General features: G+C 52.9%; 1 pseudogene; it reads left to right on the forward strand.

Annotated features, from left to right (window-relative positions):
- The first annotated feature begins 1,659 nt into the window (after positions 1–1,659).
- LOC147734679 (uncharacterized) lies at positions 1,660–11,340 on the forward strand (annotated as a pseudogene).
- The last annotated feature ends 562 nt before the right edge of the window (positions 11,341–11,902 follow it).

Consider the following 11,902-nt stretch of genomic DNA (forward strand, 5'->3'; position numbering starts at 1 on the left):
AGGTCATATGTCGGTGGGGAATACCAGATTCCATTCGCAGTGACAATGGCAGCCATTTATCAAACGCCATTTTTGACACAATTGCAACAATGCTAGGATTAAAGCATAAGTTGACTTTAGCCTATCACCCCCAAAGCAATGGCATTTGTGAGCGCCTCAACGGCCTGCTCAAAGTCAAGATCAGCAAAATAAGTGCCACAATTGGAAAAAAGTGGCTTAATTGCGTTCCCATCGCTCTGTTTTCACTCACGAACAGTCCCATTTCTGATCACCACCTCTCACCTCACCAGCTTGTCACTGGCAGATTGTATTGTATTGTATTGTATGTTGGAATTATATAGCGCTTATCACCCAGGGGTCTCTAAGCGCTTGCCTTGGGAACCCGTCCTGGCTTTTCCCTGTGAGATAGCCGCTACAGGGCATCCCCAAGGTGAAAGCCAGGCATCCCGCTGCGGGGGGCCGTTGTGGAGATTAAGCAAGCTTAATGCCCAGAGTTGCAGAGTGTGAACCCATGATTAGGTCAGGCACCGAAGCGAGAATTATCGAGTCCGTGGACATTTGAGCTCAAGACCCTGCCGCGTCGGGAATTGAACCCTGGTCCCGGGTCTGACCTCTGCTTCAGGGTCTGCCTGCTCTAACCATTGAGCCACACTTCTCCACAATGAATATGGTTGTTCCTTCCACCAGACCTAAAGTTGACAATGAAGCATCTTCAGAAATTGTGAAAGCTGAATTATTTGATTATTTGTGTGCCCTAACTCGTGCTGCTAGGTTTCTTTCTATTCAGATATCAAAGACAAAGAACAAAACCAGCGCCATTTCTGATGAACTTTCACCTATCCACCCTGGTACACAAGTATTCATAAAGAAGCAAGTACGGAAGTGGAGAGACCCCAAGTACGAGGGACCATTCCAAGTCATTGACTCTTCACCTACTGCTGTCCGAATAGCTGAACGCAAGGCATGGGTTCATCGGAGCCACGTGAGGATCCACCCGGCACCATCAAAGATCTGAACTTTAACCGAAAGGAGGGCATCCTATTTCCGATGACCATCCAGGACCGGGAATATGGAGATCGCATGAGGGCTAATGGACTAAGAGACAGCAACAGACCAACGCCTCCTACCAAGATTTTAGTTAAAAAGATGTGTACAGTTACTATTATATTGTTTGTTATGTTTGTTGTTTCAATGGCTGTATTCCACTGGTTTACAGTACAATCAGAGAGAGAGAAAGCTAGCTTTAGCAATGTTGGGCCTACCACCTCGACAGGACACCACGTGCCCAAAACGCTTCCTGGTAACATACTAGATGAGATATGCACAAGCAATAGCTACGCCACCCCTGTGCCCACCTTGATACCTTCCACCCCCCCTACAGACCCCACCTTGAGTGCCCCTGGGCAAGGTGTCCCTAGACGTTCCCGCCAGAATAAACGAAGCTTCAGGTATAAAATGGGTCGCAATAAAGTGCCAAGGAGATATACCCCACGTACCCAACATAAGGAGAAGCAAATTGTGCAAATCTCAGACTGGGTTAGTAATCTCCAAGACACAGTTGTGTACACCTTTGAACAGCACTCTATGCCTGATTTTCACTCCCAGCGCCCTAGTACGTCAGCAGAGGATAATGGGATTCACAACGCACTATTAGATAACATGTGGTACAGAGACATGAGGGAGGTTGGAAGAAAAGTCACAAATGAGTCCTGCTTTGTGTGTTCACACATTCTACATGCTGTAGGAGCAGATAAATTGCTCTTTCCAAAAGAGATACCACCGCCCACTGCCAAATGCCTCTTACACCTGTTTCTTTGCCGCATACATGGTCAGATACAGCTCCAGTCAGCCGTGATTAATGAGGCATTTGTAAACGTGACTGAGTGGGATGACAAGTATGTCACATTTACGTTTGTTTCTGATCCAGTGGAATTTGAAAGGAGAATGGAGGTTTACCGTGATATAAAAGTGTCTGCCGACACAATGCAGGTTTTTGAGTATCACTTTAAGAAGCAAGGGTACTTCACCTTCCCTATGCCCCCATCAAAATGCCACTCACCCGAATATCAACAAGCTAACCATACACATTACACATGCCCTTGTCAGTGGAGACCAATTTTGCACGTAAAGGCTAATATTTATTTTAATAGCAAGAGGAATGGCCCACATGACTTAGTATGTAAGGCAGCCTCCTTAGGTAGCCCAATTGTAGGTCAAGAACACACACATGACACCAATGAGGATGTGGGAGGGAGTGTGCTGAGATATGGGCACAAGATACTAGAAGATACACTTTCAATGAGGGAACAACATACAAACCAAAAAGAGCATACAAGCTAAAGTCTCCTCTCCTTTGCTTCCTAGGTAACGGAACAGTTCCTGTGGGTCGAAATACAAATTGCAGCAGCACACTATACAATTTGGACCTTCAGTACGGCTCCTCCAGTCTCATGGACATCTATTGGGCCTGCAGGGAGCACATCTACCTGCAGTTACCCCCCCACTGGCAAGCACTCTGTTCCATCGTGACGATGCATGAACTGCATCTGGTCGTTCCAGCAGCAAACATTTCCCACATCTATGCACACCCAATGGCAGGTGATGTCACCCTGCTCCACCACCGGAAAAGAGAAGTAATGAAATATTTCTCAGATGGTCCGTTTCACCAAATTCCACAGGAATTCCGCCTTTTCAACGATGCCGAAACTTTCTTCGGGGGCATTATCCCCCTGTTCCAGACCAAAGCCAATGCATGCTGGCTGCAGGTGACCAGATATGAACTGATGCAGCTTGTTAACAACACCCGTGATGGGTTCAACGCCGTGAAAGAAGAACTACGACCCCTACGACTCATGGTTCTAGAGCATAGATACGTTCTAGACCAGCTAACAGCAATGAATGGTGGTGTGTGCGCCAAGATGGAAAAGAGGTCCTGCTGTACTTTCATCCTGGCCAATGATGCAGAAAATGGAACACTTATGAAGGCCATCGAGGATTTGGACAATCTGGGGAAAGAGATGCATGATGAGGGAGGTGCTCAAGCAGATGTCTTAAGTGACTGGTTCCATTTGAACTGGATGCCTTCATGGCTGTCTGCAGTACTTACATTTTTAGGTTTAAAGTATTTTATTGAAGCAGGGTAAAGAAGGAAACAACAAGGACATGAAAAAGAAAACCACAGGTGCCCCACAATCAATGCGTACGTTACATGAGATACATCAAAGCAATTCTGTTGCCTCAGTGGGCACCATCCAGCGTGGAAACACAGCTTGCGTGCCTGTGGCTAAAGACAAAAAAGAAAAAGGGGGAAAAAGGAGGGGGGGGGAGGGGAAGGGGGAGGAAGGGAGAAAGGAAAAGGGGAAAAAGGGCAGGGAAACATTCCTGCTCCATATCCTACCCAACCAACAAACCCCCCAACTCCCACACCCCGACCCACCCCCTGTACTGTGCCAGTGACCATCTGCTCTCCCCTCGTATCAACCCTCCAGTTGGCTCCGCTACCAGATGCCAGCCCTGGCCAATCAAACAGGCGGGTCCGGCGGCGGTGTCAGCCGTAACAGCCTGAGATACCTGGGGCAGGTGATCTCCCTGAATTCAGAACACAACAGACTATGAAAAGGCGCCCACAGCTCCTCAAAAGCATCTACATCCCCCGCCGCCACTAAGGACATTTTTTCCATGCCAAGGACATGCCATAATCTGTGCAGCCAGCCGACAACGGTGGGGAGCGTGGTGGAGCGCCAGTGTATGAGTATGTTTTGCACCACCGACCCCAAAGCTATCGCAATCTGTCTACCCCTTTTAGACCTGAGAGGGTACATCAACCCATTCGGCAATCCCAATAGGACGGAGGCAGGGAACCGGGGCAGCTCTATCTCGAAACATTTGTCAACCTCGCTGAGGACCTCCTCCCAATAAGATGCCAAAAGGGGACAGTCCCACAAAATATGAGTAAGCGTGCCGTTTTGGCCACAGTTACGCCAGCACGTCCCTGGTATTGACCTATCTATCTCATGTAATTTCTCAGGAGTGCGATACCAATAGGTCGAAATTTTGGTGAAGGTCTCCGTGAGCCCCGTGTGATAGGCAGAGTGGCGTGAGCGGTAGGAGATGTGATCCCATTCAGTATGACTCAACACTCGTCCGAGCTCCCGTTCCCAGCGCTCCCGACCCGGGTTGTGAAAGTGAAAGGGGGGGGGCTGCAGCATCTTGTACAAGTCGGAGATAAGCTTAGCGTCCAACGTGCGAGTGACTAGCCAACGCTCGTACACCGTGATCTCCCGGTCCGCCTTTTCGCGCACTTGAGACTGTAGCGCCCAGTGGCGCTCCTGCATATACCGCATGCGCTCCGTCTCGGGGAGGCCATAATCTCGCCGTAAGTCCTGGAAGGGGATGACACCCTCTGGGCCATACAAGTGATACAAAGTGCAACAGCGGGCCGCCCGCCAGCAGTCGTATGCGCCAGGCTCCGTTCCCGGGCCAAAGTCCGGATTGCCAATCAGCGGCGTGAAGGGAGAGGGAAAGGTAGTGAGTTTGTGCCTAGTGGCCACTGAGTCCCACACCCGAAGTGGGACACGCGTCACAAAAGAGGCGTAAAGGTTAGGGGGCCGATGAGCCCGTCTCAAGAAAGGCACCTCCTGTAGCGTTCTGCCTGCTACCGCCTGGTCCTGAAACAGCCAGTGTTTATCGGATTCCCACCGGCTCCACTCCACCAGATAGCGCAATTGGGCGGCCTGGAAATATTTCCGTAAGTCAGGTATCCCTAGCCCTCCAGATTCAGGCGCCAACGTAGCTATGTTCCTTTTGATCCGTGGTCTACGGCCCTGCCACACAAAACGTGCAATAGCCGATTGAGTCTCCGCGAGCCACCCTGTGGGGGGCTGTAGCGGGAGCGCCCGAAACAGGTATAGTACCTGAGGTAGTAGGGTCATCTTCACTGCGGCCACCCTACCCAGCAGTGATAATGTGCCCTTATACCACCGAGCCAATTCCTCTCTGATTTTCGTACTCAAAGCCGCGTAATTGGCCGTGACCATCGCGGGGAGGGAGGGCGCCAAAAGGATCCCCAGGTACGGAATCCGGTCCCCGGACCAGCTCAAAGGAAAAAGCCTCTGCAACTCAGCCCTGGTGGCGCCGGTAAGCGAAATATCGAGGGCAGCAGATTTCCCGAGATTCACCTTGAAGCCCGCCACCGCGGCAAAGAGGTCCAATTCCGCGATACAAGCCGTAGTGACCTCCGTGGGTCATCGAGCGTCAAAATGACGTCATCCGCATAGAGGCTAATCGCGTGGTGAAACTCTCCCATCCTGACCCCGATGATATCGGGGTTCTGTCGAACCCTTTGGGCAAACAGCTCCATATAAAGAGCAAAGAGCAAAGGGGACAGTGGACATCCCTGTCGTGGACCCCGTTCTATAGGAAAGGGTCGGGAGCTGCCCCCGTTCACTCGGACCACCGCGGACGGAAACCGGTAGCAGTTGAAAATCAGGTGCCGGAACTTCTCGCCATCCCCGAACTTGCTCAGGACCTTCTCTAGGTAGGGCCAGAGCACTCTGTCAAAAGCCTTCTCCGCGTCTATGGAGAGGAGCAATCTTTCCCCGGGGATCCTGGAGGCCTTCTCAAGAATATGAGTCACCCTCTTCGTGTTGTCCACCGTCTGCCTGCCTGGCACGAAGCCGGCTTGATCCGAGTCGACCATGCCCGGGAGATGAAGTGCCAGACGTGCCGCCAGTATGCTAGTGAAAACTTTCAGGTCCACGTTCAGCAGCGAGATAGGGCGGTAGTATCCACAGGCAGTCCGGTCCTTGCCCGGTTTCCGAATCACGGAGACCGTGGCCTGGAGAAATTCGGGGGGAATGGCACCCGGCTCCGAGAATGTATTGAAGAGGCGGGTCAACAGAGGCGCCAGCTCCTGACAGAAGGTCTTGTAAAAAAGAGGGATGAAGCCATCCGGTCCCGGGGCCTTACCCGGTTTAAGCCGGGAAATCGCCGTGACCACCTCCTCGATACGGATCTCCCGCTCCAGATACTGGGCCTGATCCGGCGTCAACGACGGGAGCGGCACCGATTCCAGATAGTCCGCCTCCGCGCGGGCGGAGGGGGCCTCGCCAGTGTAGAGGTCAGCGTAAAAACTACGGAAAACGTCCGCAATCTGCTCATCCTCCGTGACTGAACCTCCGGTAGGGGTAACCAGCTCCTTCACTCAGTGCTGTTGATGTTGCACTCTAAGCTTGTTGGCCAAGAGCCGGCCACACCTGTCGCCACCGGTGTAATACTTGTGCTTCAGACGAAGCATCGCGTACTCAGCCCGGTCCATGTCAAGAGCAGACAAGAGTTTCCTGGCGGCTTTCAGTTGCCTCCAGACTCTAGGGGCTCCCGTTCTATGATGGACCTGCTCCAGCTCCCGCACCTGCCGGGTAAGCTCGTCCCGTTTGAGCTGGCGATCCTTGTTCTCCGCCGAGGAGATAGCGATAAATTCGCCCTGGAGCACGGCCTTCAGGGCAGCCCACTGCGTCGCACGGGAGGTGTCGTCGTTATCGTTTACGTGCTGGAAGTCCGCAATGGCCGCGCGAATCTGTTGCACCGTCGAATGCCTGTGCAATAGCGTGTCCCGAAGACGCCAAACCCCTCTCGGGCGAGCCACTGGGGGTACATTGAAAGTACCCTCCACCGGCGCATGGTCGGAAAGAGAGAGGACCCCTATGTCGGCATTCGAGGCCAGTGCGAGCATCGGGCCAGTCACAAGTAGATGATCCAGTCGCGCGTAGGACTTGTGTGCGTGAGAGAAATAGGAGTACGCGCGGGTCGCAGGGTGGAGGCGGCGCCACATGTCATGCAAGTCCAGCTCCTCAAGTCGGGTACGAACCGAGCCCGAAAGCTCTCCCAACTGGTGGCGCCGTTGCACAGACCTGTCCAGAGTTGCGTCAAAGACCAGATTCAAATCCTCCCCTAACACTATGTGCCTATCAGAGGTGGACGCCACGTCTTCCAACGCCCTGTGCAAAAATTGATCCTGATAGTCATTGGGGCCGTATATAGAGCCTACAGTCATCACCAAGCCCCCCACCTTGATCCTATATGCCAGAAGTCTCCCTTTCTGTTCCGCTACCTTTTGCAAGATCTCCCCCCTGAACCCCCTAGAAAACAGAAGTGCCACCCCTGCCGTTTTAGAAGCGCTGGAGGAAAAAAGCTGCGTGGGGAACTTGGGGGTACGCATTCTGGGACAATCCTTGGCCAGCAGATGGGTTTCCTGCAGTAGGCAGATGTCAGCCTGAGAGTTCTCCAACAGAGACAGTACTGCCCTCCTTTTAACCGGGTTATTCAGCCCTTTCACATTCAGAGTAACAACTTTAAGAGCCATCAAGGAGGGGAACCCCTGAAACGCACATGAAGGTGGGCAAAGCCCAGCAGGCGAAGCACAGAGGCCACTTCAAGAAACCTCAGCACACAGCGAAAGCAAACTTCCCTACGGCACAGTACAGTCCCCAAACCCCAAAACCCCCCAACTAAGTGGACCCCCCCTTCCCCCGGAACTGCACACACCCAGCTCCAAACCGCCCCCAACTCCCAGCCCCCCAACAACCCCCCAAACTCGAAACACCCCCCTGCAATTCCCATTCCCACTCCCCGCTTCTCAAGCCATTCAAAGAAGTCATTGTCCCAGTCCGGTCCTTATCGGACAAGGCCGTGGAAAGTCGATCTAGTGGATGTCCAGCCACCACCACCTGCACCCGCCTTCCCGTCCCTCCCTACCCCCAGAACCCCCGCACCTGCAATAATGAAAGGCTAATGTAGACTCCCCCCGGAGTAAGTTCAGGCCGTCAAGGCCACTTCACTGTTCGCCGTTGCTCTGGAGGCCTCCTGGATGGCGCTCGACATGTCCGCCCGAATCGTGGGCGAGTCAGGCCGCTCCGGTGGCGGGGAGCGCCTCTCCCCGGCCTGCTGCCATCCGTCCCGAGTGCTTCGTCTGCGGCGCGGCGTCGGGGTGTCTGTATCCGATGCAGTGATACCCAATACTGCGCAGACATCCTGGAGGGACCGGAGCTGGTGCAATGTCCCGTTCCACCGGAAAATCAAGCGGAAGGGGTGCCCCCAAGAGTACTGCGTTTCATGCTCCCGAAGGAAGTCCGTGGCGATTTTAAAGGATTTTCTCTTCTGCAGCGTGACCGTAGATAAGTCCTGATAGAGGGCCACCGGGTGGTCTCTGAAGCGGAAAGGCTGCTGCCGCCGCGCCTCGCGGAGGATCCGCTCCTTCAGGGGGAAGTCCGGTAGAAAAGCCAGAATGTCCGGGGGGGCGCCGTGGCTCTGCGAGGGCGGCCCACCCGGTGTGCCCTGTCGATGCGGACTTGAAAGTCCTCTGACTCCCCCAAAATTGCACGGAAGAGGGCCTCCAGGTAGGCGGTCACGTCTTCACCCTCTTCGCCGGACGGGACGCCCCGGACCCTGATGTTGTTCCGCCTGGACCGATTTTCGAGGTCTTCGGCGTGGGCCTGCAGCTCAATCTGTTGCTCCCGCAGCCGCAGGACCTCCTGCTGCATGTGGGTGATCTCCTCATCCCTGGAATGACCGGCCTCCTCCACAGTGTTGACTCGCTCCCCCAGGGAGTCCACCTCTCTCCGTACCTCACGGACCTCCCCGGCCACCTCCTGCTTCAAAGTCTGAAAATCCTCCCTTAAGGAGCTAAACAACGACTCCAGGAACGATCGTGTCACTGGGGGCTCCCCGCCTTTAGCGCCTCTGGAAGAGGCCGGGGAGTTCGGGGCGGCCTGACTCCCTCCGCTGCGTAGGGCACCGCGTCCCAACATGTCCGGCAAAGTTCGGTCGCCTCTCCTTTGGCCCCTGGCGTTCGACATCCTAGCGGTGCTGGAGTCACCGATGGCCGCTGTTTAGCGAAGGGGCTACTAGGGCCAGGGCAGCTATTCGTCAGCCAGGAAGGACCGCTACGCAGAGGCCCCGTTCAGGACTAGGCGGTCTGTCCGTGGTTCCCAAAATGGCCGCCCGTTACAGTCAATGGGCCAACGCCCAAGGAACGAGGCCTACCTCCGTCACGAGTCCTATGGTGATACACACAGCCGGAGGGCAGGCTCGGGCAGCCGGGGCCGGCTCGTCTGGATGAATAAATGCTCCGGAGGCGCGGCACCACTCCACCACGACCAAGGTTGGGTCGGAGCGGCTGCTCGAAGCAAGCGTTTTCGAGCCCCGGACTTGCGTAGTAATCGGAGGCCGGCTACGCCTCCGTCGTCTTCCGCCGTTCGGCTCCGCTCCGCCGGCGAAGTCCTCCGCGGCACCCACTCGGACACCGCAGCGCAGGCACTCCGGCAGGCCACTCACAGTCGGCAGATCACACCGTCGAGACCCCAAGCCTGAAGGTCTCGCGGCCTTCGGGCTGCACACAAGCCGACCAGCGGGTTCCGCCCCAGGCTATCTCAAGCGGAATCGCACCCTTGGCGGGACACCCAAGGCTCGCCGACCGCACCACACCACCGCCGGGGTCACCAGGCACAGTCACCGCTCGATCCGGGGGGGAATCGGCGGCTGCGAGCGGTGCAGGGTTTCAGGGGTCCGGGAGCTCTCGGCAAGTGCGTCCTCTCAGCCCGCCATCTTGGCCACGCCTCCGTACTTACATTTTTAATGCCTATTTTTTGTGTGCTGCTGTTGTTTTGTTTTGGGACACAGATACCCATACACTGTGTTAAGAGATTCAGTTCTAAGGTAATAGGGATGAACTATGCAGACTCAGATGCATACACAGGGATACGCAGGGGACAAAGAGATGAGGGAGAGGTGGCAATGATGACTCTCGCACATTAAAAGTTCCTATAGATAGTCAGTACCAGGCCCAGGTGCATAGAACCCCATCGCTTCCCTCAGGAAGAGACTTGGTACATCCCTATGAGGCAATGCGTGACAAACTAGGGGGGCCACATGAGGCCTTAGCAACTGCCCCGAACACTGAAGAGCCACCTCTTCATGACCCACAATGGCCCCTCCCCCCAGCGCCAGCTAAATATGCAGTTCGAATGATGTTCAATGATATTCCATAATATGAACAAGACGGGGGAATGATAGAGGGGAAGATTTTACTATATGAATATCCTGGGATATTCTTATCGCTTAGCCAGCATTAACCCCTGTGTAGGCCCTGCTGCTTGAAAGTTATCGGCCTCAGTTACGTTGACCAGAGTGCTGCCATTTTCTCTTAGTTTAATCAGAAAGCAGGTCTGACCCAAGCTTCACTCAGGCTCACTTGTCTGCAAGGTTCCGCACTCCTGTTTCAGCCCCCACCCTACTGTGTGCTAAGTTCACTAACGTTAAAGTTCAACTTCCCATCTATTCTTTAAACACACCCCGGACCGCCACCTAAGGCTGTGCATGAGAAAAAGGGAAGTTCCCGCCGCAGCTACGCCAAGCTTGAGTGATAAATGTGGCGACAAGCATTACAGACTGGTACATACATGCATAAATAGAATTCTTTTGCGCAATAATAACACTTTTCTGCCTATTCTGCCGCCCAAGCAGAATTTATGACAATCTTCCAGTCAACAAGGCACGACCTTAAGTCTAGACAAGTGTACGTGTCGCATTTACAGGAATGGGGCTACATTTGAGCGTATGGATGGGAAAGGTACAGGCCAGGCTGTAGGTGACGAAGGAAGGACATATGGTACGAGATGGCGTGAGATGACGTGACATAGGCTTCTCACGCCCTGAAACAAATAAAAAGGAGGTCCGCAGGAATATCTTCGGACAACTCCTCGTCTGTTTGTAGGTATTCAGGCTGCCAGTTGTCTCCAAGGGCCCTTGTCTTGTTTAAGTGTTTTGTACTTCATGTATATATATTTTACCTGTATTGTATTTTAGCTGCTTTTTAATAAGGAAATCTATATCTGCAAATGTTCTCTAAACTTGTGTCAACTTTAATAGCATTTCATGCTTTTCTATTGTAATTGCAGGACATCTCACTTATAAGGTACTGTGAGTGTTCCAATAATATGTACTTTGTATTCCATGAGTTATCTCAATGAAATGTACTTCACCTTTTGTAAGTAATCTACCTCAAAACCTACATTTGCTTATAAGTATATACTCACTCTCAATCAGGAAACTGTATTTAGTATAATCAAACTGGTCTATGCGACTTACAGTGAATGCTGAGCGCTGGACTAAATCTTTATGTGATTTCTCATGCTGTAAATGCATTTTTTAGAAGTTGCACCTTCATAATAAACCTGTTAAACTTTCAGCCTCGGTTTCCACTGCTCATATATCTGTTTTTCTCTATTTTTAGAGCAAGGGTTCCTGCACAACCGGGTACAAATTAAGGTGTCCCTTTGTCCCTAGTTCTCTCTCACGGTCACCCCAGAGCAGGCTGACCCCTCCTGCCCTGTAATAAATCTCCCCCTGACATTGGTACCCACTCCTCCGTAGAGCCTCACACACACTCACTCATACAGCCACTCACACAACCATTCACTCACCCATACAGCTATTCATACAACCAGTCACTTACCCATACAGCTACTCACACAGCCACACACTCAGCCATACAACTACTCACACACCCACTTATTTACCGACAGTCACTCACAAACCCACTCAGTCCCTCACCCATACAGCCTCTCAACACAACCACTCATTCACCCATACAAGCATTCACACACCCAGTTACTCACCCACACAATCACTTACATACCCATTCACACATCCATACAAGCCCTCACACATCCACTTGCCCACTCATACAGCTATTCACACAAACTCTCACTCTCCAATACAGCCTCTCACATGCCAAGTCACTTAACCAAACAGCCACTCACTCACCCAGACAGGTAATTACACACCCACTCACGCATACAGCCATTCAGATACCTATTCACTCACCCAACAGTCACTACACACCCAT

Source organism: Lissotriton vulgaris, chromosome 1_2 (genome assembly GCF_964263255.1).
Source record: "Lissotriton vulgaris chromosome 1_2, aLisVul1.2, whole genome shotgun sequence".
Classification (NCBI taxonomy): Eukaryota; Metazoa; Chordata; class Amphibia; order Caudata; family Salamandridae; genus Lissotriton; species Lissotriton vulgaris.